Here is a 15,477-nt window from a genome sequence, read left to right as displayed (position 1 = left end):
CTCCTGAACGAAGTGAGAAACTGATAACGTTATACAGGAGATGATTACTCCAAGTTATTGCCGCTAAAGGTGGCGTTTCAAGCTATTGGGGTGTATTGCCTATTTGAGGTGGGCAACAAAACGCGGTCAACTTCATCTTGGAGCCCAACTCAAATAGGCGGAATCTGCTGGAAATGATGTCCGACAGAGCACAAGGTGACTCTGCATCATCAAAGTCATTGGTCCTATCAGCGCAAACATCTGAATCCCGTTTTTCAGGATTTAACACTGTAAGCCCCGACCGAAGCCACTGACGAGTGGATAAAACGTGATGTGAACATAGCCTAAGGAGGTGAATCAGTTTTACCTGCTTTTGATGAAAATGAAAGTGACAACTGTTGCGTTGGAGAAGCAAGAACACAAGCCCCCAAAATTGAATGGCTTTGCAGGTGATAGTCACTGACCCCTCGTTCCTTTTTTCTTTAGTATGATCTAAAATGGTGGAATCCTTTATAGAGAGTTTGGTTATCTCTCTTGAGTAATGGGATATTAGAGCCTTTAAAGGTGCTATCTGTCATCTAAGAGTATGCGCAAGGAATATATCTGGCTATTTTACTGATCTTATACTATCATGATCTTTAGTATGTGCACCTAGAATGGGATAATGTTATGTGATTACAGCTGCTATATGCATAAAATTCCCATCCCCTGCTCCTCCTCTCTATATGGTGATTGATCAATCATATGCTAGACTAGAGGTAAATATGTTGGTTATGATCCCACCACTCTATCATGCTACTTTATAGTCTATCTTTTACCTGGATGATCGATTTGTCAGGAATAGATACGCTTATTTCTTTGCTTTTAGTATGTTACCAGATTGCTATGTAACCAGTACGCGGGTCATAGAACAAGAGTTGGTTTGGCAAACTGGTTCATGGGCCAAGCAACAGAGAAATCTAAACTATTGGGTATAGGAACACATGCGCGGTAGCCCAATCTGGACGCCAGCACATGTGCTGTTGATTTATATCGGTAACAACTGTCCTTATTAGGTTTTCAAGATGTACAGTTCTAAATACAATATTTGATTGTATAGTTGACGCACCCCCTGGGCCATGTTGTTAGGGATACCCGGAGCCGGATCAGATGGGGGTTGTAGTCTCCGAGTGGCTGTGACCCGGTCCATGCCCAGGGTGTCAAACTCAGTGTGCGGCAGTCCTGGTAGTTGTTGTTTCTGTGTCGACTACGCCACCCGTTGATTTGTGGTCAAAAGGCCGCCGCTGCAGGATGGTCCGCTGAGGCTGGTGGTGTGTGTGCAGCTGTGGTAGTATAACCCCCAACGGGAGGGGTATAGCCTCAGGGGGTCAGACGTGGAGGATGGTGGTTGTGAAGGTGCAGCAAGGAGACTCAGAGGCATGAAATGCAGTTCAGGGTTTTTACTCACTGGTGTTGCTCGGGTCACTCTGCAGATCAGTGACCACCCAAGCCGTGCTGCGTCCACCAGGTCCTGGACTCGGCCAACTCCCGGGCAATTCTTGAGTATGGTCCTGAGCTCCTTTCTGACTCTCCCTTCTTCTAGCCGTTCCCACCAGGGATCCACTTTTGGCCGGCTCCCTCGGGTCTCTTGGTGGTCAAGCCTCCTCTGGGCTCCCTGACCCTATGCTTGGTATGCCTTTCTAGTGGATTTGGTGAGGGTCGTGGCAGATCCTGCCCACGACCTCCGGTTCCTGGCTAAGGTGTGCTGTAGCCTCCGCCAGCTTGGGATCCGGTACCCTTTTGCCGACCCTTCACCCTTATCAGCTCTCATACAGGCTCTTGGGGTCCCTTCTCGTCCTGCGCCTCTGGGTCTCTCTTCCTTCTCCTCTGCTCTGCTTCTCAGGCTCTCAGACAGACTGTCTGACTGACTCACAGGCTGACTGACTGACTGACCCTGATCTAAGATGGTGCCCACCTTATATACTCCCTCTATGTGTGAGCTCAGGTGACCAGCACCCAATGAGCTCCTAGCTTTACCCAGGCTGCTACCCCTATCTGCCCCTACACTACTGGGATGTTCCACCCCCCTCCCACTCCAGCCAGGGACAGACGCTGTCGTACCTGCACATTTACTTGGTGGGAGTACCGTTGATCTGTCCCCCGGAAATGGGATGTATGTAGTGCATGCAGCCTACTAGCTCAGTTCCACACTCCATCCTTACCCGGGAGTGGAATACCACACCTCTGGGTTGAGGTGCAATACCCCTGTAGCAGCCGAATCCTCAGGGTGCTACATAGTCACATTAGTTGCTAGATAATGAGGCAGAAATCACTGACGTTGTTTTGATATTAAAGGGAATTGGTCAGCATGATTCATCCGTGCCCCCAGCCCAAACTGTTAACATGGTTTTGTTGCTCTCTGAACTTTAATGTCATCCACACGTTTACTAATGCAATTTTTTTCTCCCTGACTTAAAAAAAATGCTGTTTTACTTCATATTCAAATAAGGCTTAAGTGCTCTGGGAGCGACAAAGCACTTGCCATGCCTTTGCCTTCCTGACTCTTAATTCTCCATTTAGCCCACCCTCCTTTGTTTATCTGACTTTGACTGCACGGTCAGGCGAGCAGAGGAAGGTAGGGCTGGGAGGAGGCTAGAGGCTTGGGAAGTGCTTTGACACTCCTAGAGCACTTAAGTATCATTTGCATATGAATTAAACCTACATTTTTACAGACAGGGAGAAACAGGTTTCATAAGTAAGGATGCGAATGGCATTACTATTCAGAGAGCAAGATGACTGTATAAACAGTTTGGAGGACAGACTCCCTTTAAGTCCTGTATTGTATAGAATTATTGTAGGGACGTGTACAACTTATGTGATTGCTGTGTTGTCTACCTATAAGTCTGCTGTTTCAATTTAATATATAAGCTTGACAAAGACCATGGCAGTCAAAACTTTGCTGTCTTTTGCATGAGTATGGAGTAAAAGCTTTTTCTACTTTTGCCACCTCTGAGCGCTATCATCGCTCCATTGTTAGCTAATTTCTCTCCTCTTATTTTTCCTGTTTCTTCTTTGGTTTTGCTGGTAGCACGGCGCAGTACCTGCAGCCTATTCAGGTTGTACAAATAGTCCGGCTCTTCCTGGATGGCACATCCGAAAATGATAGTCAGTAATCCTGTGACTATTGTTTAGGTACGCAAATGAAATCCTCAGGGCCATTGTCAGGTCTTAGGCTGGTGCAGTGTGCTGTAGGTCCACCTTGTGGAGGACAGTAACCGGCCTTATGGTAGATCCTGGATGTGGAAAGCTTTGATGCCATTGACTAGCTCTTGTTCTCAGAGCTGATTCTAATTTTCACTCTCTCTGGCACGATGTGTATTAGTGCATCCAACACTGATACTGTCCAGGAGCTCACTGATGCGCAGATCTAGGTATGGGAGGAGATCCCACTGGACACCATTTGTGGTTTCATCAGGGCCATGCCCAGTTGTCACTGATGGTGGGAGTAAGGGAGGTGTGGGACAGCTACAGCTCTGCCTCTTGGGAAATGGAGTCTAGAGGCACAGGGGAAGAGCTGGCAGCAAGTTCAGGGCATAAGCAAGAAAAAAAACCATAAAGATGGCTGCAGCGAGCTGAAGGGAAGCTAGAAAACAAAAATAAAGGAAACAGTAGGAATTGGGGACTCATTACAGGGACACCAAGATTGTGTTTTTTATTATTATTTTTGTGTTCCCTGAAAATCCCATTTAATGCCAGGCTCAGTGTTCACATATAGGCCCTGTGAGTAGTAATATTATGGGGACCCTATGACTTCCCGTGACATAGGACGTTGTGGTTAGTTATTGAAACCCTAACATTAGCTGTGTATTAAGACATTGGGACTAGCTGTGATGCATTATGGAGACCCCATGGCCAGATTTGGTACATGACACTATGACCAGCTTTGTCAGAATGCACAGTGACTAACAGTGTTATGGGGGACTGCAGTTACCTGTGTAATGTGAGGGCACTGTGATTGTGGTGCTTGGGCACTGTGATTGTGGTGCGTGGGCACTGTGACTGTGGTGCGCTGGCACTGTGACTGGGGTGCGCGGGCACTGTGACTGTGGTGCACTGGCACTGTGACTGGGGTGCGCTGGCACTGTGACTGGGGTGCGCTGGCACTGTGACTGGGGTGCGCTGGCACTGTGACTGGGGTGCGCGCTGGCACTGTGACTGACTCTGGTACTTTGGATATCTATTAGAGGTCCATCTGAAAAATATACTGTACACCCTCCACATTCTGGAGGAGTCACCGTAGGTCTGGGACAATAATGGGTAGATTCTCTGTAAATTTTAAAGAATTTCTGTCATTATAGAGTGAAGACAACTTCTGTGATATAAGTATTACAATGTGGCCTCCAGAATTAGTGGGTACCTTTACAATAAAGTATCCAGTCTATTTACCAGTGAAGTGGTTGTCTGGGCACATACAGAAAATGGGAGATCACAATGATGAAGGGGGGGATTTTTATGGGCAACACTTACACATCTCATCCATTGGATGGCATGTAGGAGGACAAGTATGAGAACCTGCATGAGGACACTTATAAGGACATATATGAAAACATGTATGAGAACATGTATGAGGACACTTGTGAGGACACGTGTGAGAACATGTATGAGGACACGTGTGAGAACACGTATGAGGATATGTATGAGGACACGTGTGAGAACACGTATGAGGATATGTATGAGGACACGTGTGAGAACACGTATGAGGATATGTATGAGGACACGTGTGAGGACACGTATGAGAACACGTACGAGGACACGTGTGAGAACACGTATGAGGATATGTATGAGGACACGTATGAGGACACGTGTGAGAACACGTATGAGGATATGTATGAGGACACGTGTGAGAACACGTATGAGGATATGTATGAGGACACGTGTGAGAACACGTATGAGGATATGTATGAAAACATGTATGAGGACACATATGAGGAAACGTAGGAGGACATGTAGGAAAAGTTGCAGAAAAATCACCTTCTTGCCCAGTGCAGAACTTTTTTTTTAAGAAGGTCAAGTTCATTTCAATCTGTCTAAGTTTAGCAGGAAGCTCATCCTATAGCAGAGGTTCTGCAGCAGCTTGGAAAATAATGCTTAATCCACATGTGAGCTGTTGCAGAAGAGCAGAAGGTCAGCTGGAGCAGTCAGTGTGTAGAAGTTATGGCGCGGTGCACTATTACGTCATCATTATGGAATCACTAGTCGAGCAACCTTTACCTCAGAGTTCACATTGACAGCAGAGCATCACTGTAGTGTATTCCCTTCCCTACATTTGTCGGCCATATCTTGTGCCATTATTGGCTTCCTGTCCCTTGACAATCAGCTCTTACATTTGGCCTCGACATGAATTATAGCATTAGGATCCCCCCACCCCTCAGTCCATGTCAGCTGCCATATTGCCCCCCACACATCGATAATCCCTGACCTCCCCCCGAGGAAACAGGACACCAGAAGTGGGACCACTAGAAGACGATCGCAGAGGATGCTGCACCTGGCCGGAGCGGGCGTAGCCGCGTGCTGTGATTGGTCGGCTGCTGTGACGTCACCGTGTGAGTGACAGGGGCGGTGCGGCCAGTGTGTGCGCTGCATCCTCAGCGGCAGCACATGGAGAGGACGCCTCTTGTGTCCGGACCGCTGCTGGAGATCTGCGGCTCTGACTGCCAAGCACCGCTGCCTGTGCCTAGTAAGTGAGGGTGTGAGTGGGCTGAGGCTGGAGGAGGAGGAGGGCGAGGTGCCATGCATAGGGCGGCACAGAGCAGTGATACAGAACTTTTTACATGGAGGACCTGGGATATATTGGGAAGGAATCTGTAGTTTCTAGCTCATTGACATCATCACCTTTCTGTATTATTGGTGCTTCCTGCACATCACACCTATGTGAGGGATGCATTGAGGGCAATGAATGGAGCAGGACGAGGTACCCAGCAGCCTGGCTCCGGTGCCACACCCTTCTCCTCCCAGGATCACATCCTCTCCAGATCGTGTGCTGGAACAATAGGGATAAACTGGGAATACAGGGATCTTCATAGGAGTAGGTGCTGGACTAGTGCTAGCCTGCAGGCAGAAGCCATGTATTTCAGAAGGAGAGTCCCTGGGATCTGCATTTATCACTGTCTATTTCAGAGGGGACTGAATATTTTACCTGTGTGATATTCCTCTGTATTATGTCAGTGTGTGATTTATGGGATCACACTCATCACTATGATTTCACATAGCCATACCCCACAGTGCAAAACCAATGCATCACCCAAGCTCCTCAATGTGGGAGATCAGGGGTGAGAGACATCTATATACAGCCCACACATTGAACATCAGCATCTGTGAACTTTAGATGGATCAATTACAGACAGCCAGGGGCTAAAATGGGCATGGATAACCTGGGATGCCAGCTGTTGCCTACAGTATGCTGTGCCATTTGTATAATGCAGATTGGGAGTCTTCGTTCTGCAGCAGCTGAGTCAGCGCTTGTATCATGGGTTGAGATTGATATTTTATCGAATATAGATCACATATTCATAGAAATGGGGAAAGCAGCAATGTTTTATAAGTTATTTGTTATCTAATATGTGCTGTTTGGGAGTGGCTGTTGTGATGTCTGTATAGCACGGTGGTGGTGTACAAATTATTCATCATAGATGGATAGACTTAGATAGATGGATAGACAGATAGATGGATAGACAGAGATGGAATTAGTTTTGATTTTAGATGCAGTTAATTAAAAGACATATAAATCAGATATATTGTGCTACTTTTCAGAAGTTCTTTTTTGTTCATTTTATTTTCATTGTAGAGTTCTTTTTATGCACAGGCACAAACCATTACTAAGGCACTAGATACAATTAATCTCCTTTCTAGGAGAGGTATAATACATACTTAAAGAGGTATGATAAAAAATATACCTTAAAAATTCTAATCTTAAAAATTAAAGTGAGTGTCCACCTTTTAACATCATGTAATTTTAAGTCACGGTTTTTCTGATCTAAATCCCCTTCATACATACCTAACTGTATGATACAATTCTAGCTGCCTGCATCTACCACTAGGGGGAGCCCTCTGCTTACTGTTTTATAAACAGTATGCAGTAAGCCCCGAAAGCTCCCCCTAGTGGAGTCTAAAAATGAAATGGCATGTCCACTTCTACAAAATTAACTTTGTCAAGAGAAAAAAAATTCAATATATCAATATTACAAACATATTTAAAGTGCCATAGTCTTCATCTCCCTGATCCTGGCAGCTCAACTCAAGAGCTTTTGTGTCAGCATGTAATCAGTACTGTGTGTGAAGAGGGCTGACTGGATCATTTCAGTAACTAAGCCAGCGTCACAGCTAACTTATACACTGAGAAGGGACAGGTTGTCTTCACACACAGCACTGATGATGCACCAACACCGGATACACCCTGCTGTACCAAGCAGAAGGCTGGAAGTGGAGCTGCAAGGACCTGGGTGTAATGCTGCAGCTTTATTAGTGACTACCAGCAGCCATGCAACTTGTGTGTGAAGTTTTTACATCTTGCACCTCAAATTATTCCCATGGTCTGCATCAGCAAGTGTCCCATTGAATAATGCCTGTGTGTAGTCTGGTCGTACTTATTAGATTGTTGTGGAAGCAGCTTTCATGCCCTACTTCTCTATAAGCATGCTTATTTAAGTGGACAGCAGAATAAGCCGCTGCTAGATACTTTTGGCTTGGACATTTGAATATCCCCTCTGATGCACAGCAGATGATTGTTGGGCTGCCCCTCGTCATATTAAATCAGCGGCCAATCCCATTAAAATCAAGGATTGAGTGACTATCACGTACATATGCGGCTTAACACAATATTTGGACTGTCGCAATGTTGTTTATATACCGCCCTTACCTATCGCTCTGGACCATTAGATTGGACAGTTATCGTTTCTGTATGATCATTTCCTTTAATCTGTTGACTATAAAGTTTCCTTCTGAAATAAACGATTATTAACTCTTGATGGCCCCAGGGACTTCTATTTGTATAAGCAGCATCACAGGGAAGCGCTTGTCAGAGAAACATGCTGAGGGTAGTGTGGGATTACTGATTAGCTGGCAGCAATCTGCTTATCCTACTGAACTGTGGGTAATAAAGCAGCTTGGTCTGGCTATTGAACAGGTTTTTTTGCATTGATACAGCATCTTCACAGTGTAAAAATCACTAGTGGATTGTACCTGTAATTCCAGCATGTTACGTAGTGTAGTGCCCCACTCTTTCTGGTCTTATTGATTTATCATATGTGTGACTTCACTTCCTATACAGAATTTCCAAATTAAAGGGGTTGTCCGGTTTTAAACTACAAGTCTGCAGTCATTCTGTGGAACTGCAGACTAGCGAACCCTCACATCACACTGTGAGGATTCTCCAGCACTGGGAGCGGTGGTCATGTGACGGCAAGTATGCGATATGCATGTGCCCTGTCACATGCAAACTAGACTGTTTCCGGCCTTGCTCAATAAACTTGCATTGAGTGAGGCCACACCTACCTAGTCGGAATGAGGCTGGGAGTATGCATATCGTATATATGCTGTCACATGACCGCCACTCCCTGCACCGAAGAATCCTGACAGTGCGCAGGATGTGAGTATTCACAAGTCTGCAGTCACACAAAGTGACTGCAGACTTGTAGTTTAAGACCGGACAACTGCTTTAAGTTTGTTTATTGAATTAAAAGTTCAATCATAGGGAAAGGAACTTAAAGGTTCTCCACATAGATCTTCAGGAGTGCACCGCCCCCCAGCCTACCGTGTTCCTGCTTTCTGGGGGGCACTCTGCTTCTTATGATTGATGGCTCAGCGGCATGGTTGAGCTGCTGAAATGAATGCTGTGCTCTCCCATGCTGAAAACAGAGGCAGCTTTGCCTCTGCAGTGTCAGAAAAGCACAGGGGCACTGAAGCTGGCTGGGTCCAGCCATCTGGTTAGCTTCAAAGCAAAACTTGTAAGCTCTTTAGCAAAAACCTTGTCAGCGATGCATAACTTGCTAGACTGGCTGCTCCTAATAGACTTCAGAGGTGGATGATAACGTAGGCAAGGAGCAGTAAACTAAAAGACTAATAATCCCTCTGTTCTTGAGAACAGAGAGGATTTTTAAATAACAAATAAACCTTTACAAACACTTTTAAGTATTTCTTATGTTGAGAATAACCCTTTAAGCTCTTCTTGGATTGTCAAAAGTGAGCAGTGAGTAGTGCGCGTCCACTCCTGGCAAAAATACTGAGGAATCCATGTGGCAGCAAAATGAGATTTGAACAAATCGCATCCAAATGCAGCAGAATTTTTCTGCATGAAAATTGACCTATAGTGTGGATTTTAAAAGCGCAGCATGTCAATTAAAAAAAGCCATCTGAAATCAGGTCCTATTGTGGATTTTTCTGCAGATCACCTGATCCTGGTCCCCAATGATGACGTGTTGTCACATGGAACTGCTGCAAAATCAGCATAAAAATGTGCACCAAGAAACGTACGGTTTAGTGTGGGTTTGTCATGGAGAATTCTCTACACTTGTCTCAGGATTTGCTAAACCCTTAGATCAGGAAGAGGTTTTCTGCCTCCAGTTATAGCCAAGAATGTCCCAATTCACTGACAGTAATCTAGAAAATTATGAGGAATTGAAATACAAGCTATATATGAATGTTGTAGAACTTTTTGTTGTCCAGCAATTTAGTTTTATTTATATAAGACCTGAAAACTCCCTGGAGGATATTGGGATTTAATCTTTATATTTGTTAATACGTTTACTGGAAAACAACTTAGATTGAGTACCATTGGGGTAAATTCTATTTCAAGTCATAAATAAAGCATACGATATATAATAATGCTAATGTGCTCGGCAGGAGCCAGGAGCTGGGCTAGGTTATTATAGCACACTGGGCATATGGCCCATCCACAGAAATGTCTGAGAGGCTACACTACTGCTTTCTGCATTGTACAGACTGAGTCACCTAATAGCCAGATGCTACTGTTTATCAGCTCTGGGAAGGGGGGAAGAGGAAAGAAAGCATATTTAGGATTGTCTTTAGGTATCGCACAGAGTGGCTTGTTTATTGAAGGCTTAGATGCACAGCATGCTGTCTCTGAGAAAATAACATTTCCTGATATTCTTCTGCATTCCTTCGATACTGGAAAGTGCAAGTTCAGCATCTGGTTTTCCATCATAGCCAGGAATCAAGAAATAACGATCTGACTTCCATTTTTTTGCATGAATATTGACCAGTGGCACTTATTGTGCTTTCAGGATTTTTAGCATGTTAGTTTTCATCTTATTGGTATTATGGTACATTATTTAGCTCTGAGAGATTGTTGCAAGCCATATTCAGCACCGCACCCCCACACAGGAGTAAGGCTCCGAGCCCCTCATTACCAGTAAAATGACAGCCAAAGCTTCTCCATACAAAGCACACTGAGGACATGTGCCCCTATCCTCCTAGGCAGTATACTTACATTCAGGGGCTCCCACCTCACCCCATTCAGTAATCTCGCATCAGGCACTCACAGCACACTACTGCATCCAGCATCAAGCACACTTGTCATCCGTGTGCAATCCGTTTTTTTTTTTTTCAACAGCAGCTATCAATCATTTACAGGACTATTTACAGTTTCCTATGTTACAGACCTGCAATGTATCCTTAAAAATCGGATGTTATACTGTGGCTCCGAATGACATCTGATTTTTTCCTCGCACCCATGGACTTGAATGGGTGAGTCTCCTCCAATTTATGGAGGAAAATCGTGTATTTTTCCTTTTTTTCGCACGCCAATTCGGTCTGCACTGCCTCGTTTAATAACATTGGTCCGAGTGTGATCCGTTTTTTTTAATGCATAGCACTCGGACCATGCTCGTATGCACGAGCCCTTACTGGCAGCTTACCATATTTTTGCCCCTTTCTCCTCACCAGATCTTCTCTTCTGTGTGGGACTGATCACAAGAGTCACCATCTGGACACCTGCTTTTCATGGCTGTTTGTTAGATCTGGTGCTAATTCACCAAGTTGGCAGACAGTCATGAGCCACACATCACATTCCCACGAGCCACAGGTTGGGGACCTCTGATTTAGTACATAAATGTGTTGTGTCTTGCATATCAATATATATTGCATGATTTAGAAAAGTCGATCCTAACTCTGTTATCTAAAGACCCCATAAAACAACAATTCTGAAGACTTTTTTCATAAATCTCTGTTGTGCTGACACTGGTGTTCCCCCTGGACAGTTAAGAATGAATTGATAACTGCTTGATACCATTTTCTTTGCCTTTGGACACAGTCCAGTCAGGGCTGACAGTGGCAGTGTGTATAGATACTCCCCTTTGATAAGGAGAATGGTAACACCCAATTGTCAATTTTTAAATAAAGTTACAAGTGGAATAACAGAGAAACAACACAACAGAGATCTGAGAAAACATTAAGAATTGTTATCAAACCTCTTCTTGACATTAGAAAGTAATTCCCACAATCCACTATAACTTATGGCAGAATGATGGTTTGGGCTCAGGAGGTGAGCCTGCGCTACCGACAGGTATATTGCAGCTAGCACTCTGCTGCAATATATACTTGATAACTCCAATCGCAGGTGACACTTATCTTGACACATGTACTAATGGTAACTACTCTACATACTTTTTTGTCTTTAGTGTCTTTTTGCCCCTTCAGGAATATTGATTCTATTACATTATAGGTTTGATCGTTTTTACTGTTACTGCAGGTCTTATATTCCGGGTCTTCATTGGTAGTATATACTACTTGCTTTGCATTATTTTTTGGGTACATGTATCTCTAACTTATGTATGCATACTTTTTTACCATGCGTGTATCCTTTTGATACTTGTCATTATACCATCTCCTTGTTGAATTGTTATATACACTGTTGCCCATATCCTGGTGTCTTTTGTCCTTCCTCCTTATTGCGTTTTTGGGATCTTCACTGTACATTTGATATTATTTGTATATTGTATCATGATTTGTCTTTTTGTCTTATCTAATTACTACTCCGTATTGGTGTTTGTGTTTTAATTTTCGTGATAATAACATTTTCAAATTTTTATAAAACTTTGGAGATTCATTACTCCACTTCTAAGTAGGAAATATGTCTATTTGTAGTTTTCTCCGTATTTACGTTACATTTTTCATTTGTATAGGAAAGAATATACCATCCCCAGGAAATAACCATATTAGTGACTCATCAAGTACTTAGTGTGATCTCCATTAGTGGATTAAGTTACATATTAAATTACAAACTCTTCCCTCCATGATAATCTGTGTTAGTTGTATTCTCCAGGAATTGTCCAGGGACCATCTTGTTTAGCTGAGATGTTCGCTGATTCTAGGACACTCTGATTGTGTCTGGGAACATTGCAATTTATAGTAACCCCTGTGTATATTGCTGACAAATGTGAGCGTCTGCAATGGTCATGAATCCATTATAGTAAATGGACATCTGGGTTGTGCCTGTGCTGCAATTTTACAGGTACCAAACAATGTGTAGCATGTGAATAGAGAAATACCCGCAATCCAGTTCTATTGGGATTTTCTTCTACTTCCAGTATTCACCTTGATGCCAGATGGTTCCAGAAAGCATCTGAATTTATGGAAGATGTCCGCACAGTTATTTAGATTTGAAACATAACTTGATTTGACATATTTGATATTCATAATATATCTCATATTCTCATCAATACTGAAAGCTCTCTAGCTGGTGTTTAAAGACTAAAATCTGCTTTTTATTGTCCAAAGAAAGAATTGAATTGAAGACATGAAATAAACATGTATTACTATATAAAGAGCTTTATAGAGAACCAGACAGCTGATTCATGCTTCTCAAATTACAGGAATCATGAATCAGAGGCCGGCTCCGTCATTTCAGGCAGGCAAATTTTACTCTGAAACGTTGCGACGTAAGGCATACATTTAGAATCTGTCCAGGGACCATGCTGCTCAGGTAATTAGTCCAAGAGACTGGTCCTTGGCGGCTTCTCCCTGCCCTCCATCGATAGGGTTGAGGACTGAGGACTGTGAGGCCCAATCCAGCACCTCTTCTTCATTGTCATTGAACCATTTCTTCGCCAATCTTGACGTATGCTTCTGGTCCTGCTGGAACAATATGTCGTCCTTTTCATACCCATAGTACTCGAGTGTACGAAGTAACTGGTCTTGTAGGATACTCACATATAGCTCAGCATTGAGACCACCATTGATCCTGGTCCAGTATCCAACGCTTTTGGCTATGAAACAACCCCAAATCATCAGGTTTCCTCCACTGAGCTTGACAGTTCCTTCAATTTCTTGATCCATTAGCCCTTTTTCCCTTATTTCTTCCAGACCCATTTGCACCTATCAGAACCTAGTCTATTGACTTTTGTCACAGAGCTCCAAATCACCCGTTTCCAATCTTCTACTGTCCACTTCTCGTACTTTTTTGCAAACTCAAGCTGACGCTTCTTATGACGATATTGAAGGCGAGCCTTCTTCACCTTTTTTCAGACCACCATTACAGACTTGTGTAACGTGCATTACACGGTGTTTGCATGGACGTCTGTGATCTCACTATTATGAAGCATACGAGCCACCTACACTGCCGTGTTTGTCGCACCAGAACTGATAGACCTTATCATGAGCCGACTTGTTGACTCCGATATTTTGCCTGGACGTCCACCTCTTGACTTATGAATGGATGAACGGACTTCATTTCGTATTCATCCAACTGTCGTGGCACTCACATGGTGGAGTTTGGCAATTTTCTTGGCTGAGAGAATGCTATTGATGAGCTGGATGATCCTGTTTCTCTTTTCTTGGGAAATCTTTCACTTGTGAATCAACCTGATAACACACTGAGCTATTAGATTGTAATTTGTAGTATACAGGAAGAAAAAGATTTTTCCACCATCAGGAGCAAAACAGTAACAATGCAGTGACATGACAAGAATCTGCATAACTAAACATATGCTAAATAGCTGCAAGTCAAATTTATGTATGAGATTGCCAATATGATTGTCTATAAAATTATGGTAGTCTCACGTTCGAAACAGTAGTGGATGGTGAGATATGGAGCCTGAAAGTCAAAAGTTCAAAACATAGTTACCTTTTTGCTCGTCAGTGTATAACCCACTGCCCTTCTTCTTCTGGACCCTTTTGTTTGCACAGTCCATATTGCATAGTTCCCTGGGAAGTTTGTGGACAGCGATATTCATTGGGAGTCTACTGTATCGGATATATTTGGAGTCCTCCCGATGTATACCTCCAACCTAGAAAATAAGTTGATATGAACAAGCCCTAAAACAGATACCGTATTTTTCGGACTACAAGACGCACCGCACCATAAGACGCACCTAGGTTATAGTGGAGGAAAATAGAAAAAAAAATGTAAGCAAAAAATGTGGACATGATGCCCTGTGAAGGGGGAAGTGGTCTGCTGCTGACACTGTTATAGGGGTAAAGTCCCCCAATTCTGTTAATATCCCCCATCCTGGTATATATGGCCCCCTTCTTCCTGTTATATGTGGCCGTCATCCCCATACTGATATTCATGGCACCCCTATCCACCATCCTGGTATGCATGGCACCCCAGTCCCCCATCCTGGTATGCATGGCCCTTCTCATCCCTCTTCCTGGTATGCATGGCACCCTTCATCCTGGTATGTATGCCCCCCCCCCACACCCATCCTGGTATGTATTGCACCTTCATCCCTCTTCCTGGTATGTATGGCACCTTCATTCCTCTTCCTTGTATGTATGGCCCCCCTCATCCTGGTATGTATGGCACCCTTCATTCCTGTATGTATGGCCCCCCTTATTCCTCATCCCTGTATGTATGGCCCCCTTCATTCTTGTATGTATGGCCCCGCTCATACCTCTATGTATGGCCCCCCTCATCCCTCTTCCTGGTATATATGGCACTCTTCATCCCTGTATGTATGGCCCCCTCATCCTGGTATGCTTGGCACCCCCTGATCCCCGTCGCACTGCACAGAAAAAGAATAAACAATTATACTCACCTCCTCTCTCCTCCAGCGCTGTGCCCCGCTCTGTGCTGGAATAGTCACTGCTCCCCACACCGGGACTGTGTGCGTGGCGAGCAGTGACCATTCATTTTCCCTAATAGCGCGCACACTGAAGCCGCAGCGCGGCTCCTGTTGCGCTGGGCGGCCAGCGTGCCCGCTATTAAAGGCCATGAATATTCACCACGCACCTCCTGTGCCTGCTCCACCGCCACTGCCTCTCTCCCATACCACCCACAGCCACCATATATAGTCCATATACATTTGGACTATAAGACGCACCCCCCACTTTCCTCCAAAAATTTGGGAGGAAAAAAGTGCGTCTTATAGTCCGAAAAATTTTGTGATGCATTTTACAATAGACTTCTGGCATAGTTTGCTAAATATTCTTTTCCTTTGCGCTGTGAGCTAGATAATCTCAGTGGCTAAAACATGTAAATATTGTTAACATTTCATGCCTTTCCCA

The 15,477-nt window shown here is 44.1% G+C and overlaps 1 protein-coding gene across 2 annotated transcripts in view; it reads left to right on the top strand.

Moving 5' to 3' along the window:
• Window positions 1–15,477, top strand: part of ANK2 (ankyrin 2) — a 701,030-nt gene that overhangs the window by 97,368 nt on the left and 588,185 nt on the right. The window contains exon 1 of one of the 2 annotated variants that reach the window (XM_073640294.1): window positions 5,547–5,695. The exons of the other annotated variant lie outside the window; for it this stretch is intronic. The gene's annotated coding sequence lies outside the window, so the exon portion shown is untranslated. Of the gene's footprint in view, window positions 1–5,546; window positions 5,696–15,477 lie in introns of those variants that run through there. 2 annotated transcript variants of the gene reach the window in all.

This window comes from Phyllobates terribilis, unplaced genomic scaffold (genome assembly GCF_046119375.1).
Source record: "Phyllobates terribilis strain yellow unplaced genomic scaffold, ASM4611937v1 Scaffold_1__5_contigs__length_1240528914, whole genome shotgun sequence".
NCBI classification, from domain to species: Eukaryota; Metazoa; Chordata; class Amphibia; order Anura; family Dendrobatidae; genus Phyllobates; species Phyllobates terribilis.
The sequence above is the reverse complement of the archived record's forward strand: the minus strand, read 5'-3'. Positions and strand labels throughout refer to the sequence as shown.